Source organism: Nerophis ophidion, linkage group LG26 (assembly GCF_033978795.1).
Source record: "Nerophis ophidion isolate RoL-2023_Sa linkage group LG26, RoL_Noph_v1.0, whole genome shotgun sequence".
NCBI lineage: Eukaryota > Metazoa > Chordata > Actinopteri > Syngnathiformes > Syngnathidae > Nerophis > Nerophis ophidion.
In genome coordinates this window covers 7377328-7379589 of record NC_084636.1, presented here as the reverse complement: position 1 = coordinate 7379589, position 2262 = coordinate 7377328, and positions in this window count along the sequence as shown.

Sequence of the window (2262 nt, the reverse complement as noted above, 5' to 3'; positions counted from 1 at the left end):
TGTCAGTGCTCAGTGTGATGCGTGCGCACCCTGGTGGTGAAAAATAAGAACTGCATGCAGGTTGTGGAACTAAATCAGTGCTTCTTAACCTTGTTGGAGGTACCGAACCCCACCATTTCCTTGAATTGCCGCCCGGGGCGCTAATTAATTTAAAACCTCTTCACACTCCCGCGCTTACCAAAGGCATGCGGTAAAAGTAAGCATGCGCTAATTATTTTAAAACCTCTTCTCACTGTGCACTTAGCAAAGGCATGCAGTAAAAAATTGAGTGTGATGTAAGTTTGGACCTTAAATCCTACTGAATAGCTCTTAATCTTCTTCCCTTTATGCGATTTCAAATTACCGGTGTTGAAATCAGCCTCCTCCATTTTGAAAATGATGACAGGGGAAGTGTCACTCGTGACATCACAAGTTTGACCAGGTGGTAATACTAAGCATGCGCTAATTATTTTGCGAACCGAGTTTGACCCGGCAGTAATTCAAGGCAGGCGCATACTATATGCTTTGCGGCAATTCAAGGAAATATGGTATATATTTTTAAATAAATAAAAAAAGTAGCCTCTGCGCATGCATAGCATGGATCCAACAAATCGATGACTAAATTAATCGCCAACTTTTTTTATTATCGATTTTAATTGATTTAATCGATTCGTTGTTGCAGCCCTAATTCTCAGTAACAAAGACTAAATTTAGAGTTATTTGGTCAGGGTTAGGGTTAGAGAGTTAGGGTTATAATAAGGCCATGCCGAGTAAGGCATTAATACGTATTTAATAATAACTAGTTAAGAGCCAATATGTTACTAATTTGCACGTTAATAAGCAACTAATTAATGGTGAATATGTTCCCCATACTTAAGTGTTACCGTGTTTTTTTACTGGGGCACAAAATGAACCGTGCACCTTATTCAAAGAACAAAAGCAACACAGTGCATAAACTCACAAGAAATTACTTCTGCTGTTGCCGTACCCATAATACGCCGATTAGGAGAAGTTTTTATTTACACAATGAGTCGGGTGTGTCTTGACCTCCGCCGAACCCCTGAGCCAGACTCACCGAACCCCTAGGGTTCGATCGAACCCAGGTTAAGAACCACTGAACTAAATGCTCTTGCAGTAAAATGTTGTGATGTCAATTATTAATGTGACTAATTTGTGGTGACCGCAGGATTAGGTCTCTGCTTTTTGCAGATGATGTGGTCCTGATGGCTTCATCTGACCGGGATCTTCAGCTCTCACTGGATCGGTTCGCAGCCGAGTGTGAAGCGACCGGAATGAGAATCAGCACCTCCAAGTCCGAGTCCATGGTTCTCGCCCGGAAAAGGGTGGAATGCCATCTCCGGGTTGAGGAGGAGACCCTGCCCCAAGTGGAGGAGTTCAAGTACCTAGGAGTCTTGTTCACGAGTGAAGGTAGAGTGGATCGTGAGATCGACAGGCGGATCGGTGCGGCGTCTTCAGTAATGCGGACGTTGTACCGATCCGTTGTGGTGAAGAGGGAGCTGAGCCGGAAGGCAAAGCTCTCAATTTACCGGTCGATCTACGTTCCCATCCTCACCTATGGTCATGAGCTTTGGGTCATGACCGAAAGGATAAGATCACGGGTACAAGCGGCCGAAATGAATTTCCTCCGCCGTGTGGCGGGGCTCTCCCTTAGAGATAGGGTGAGAAGCTCTGCCATCCAGGAGGAACTCAAAGTAAAGCCGCTGCTCCTCCACATCGAGAGGAGCCAGATGAGGTGGTTCGGGCATCTGGTCAGGATGCCACCCGAACGCCTCCCTAGGGAGGTGTTTAGGGCACGTCCAACCGGTAGGAGGCCACGGGGAAGACCCAGGACACGTTGGGAAGACTATGTCTCCCGGCTGGCCTGGGAACGCCTCGGGATCCCCCGGGAAGAGCTAGACGAAGTGGCTGGGGAGAGGGAAGTCCGGGTTTCCCTGCTAAGGCTGTTGCCCCCGTGACCCGACCTCGGATAAGCGGAAGAAGATGGATGGATGGATGGATGGATAATTTGTGTCGGTACTAATTGAACATAAGAAGTGAAGAAGTCACTGCGGAATGAAAAAGGGGTATAGAATCATAAACTTCTTCTTGCTACTTTACAGTGTAAAACTTTGAATAAAAATGTAACATGCAGTCTTGGTCAAAAGTTGATATACTCTTGTAAAGAACATCATGTCACGGCTATCTTGAGTTTCCAATCATTTCTATAACTCTTATTTTTTTGTGATTGGAGCACAGGGCAGCACGGTGGACCAGGGGTTTGTG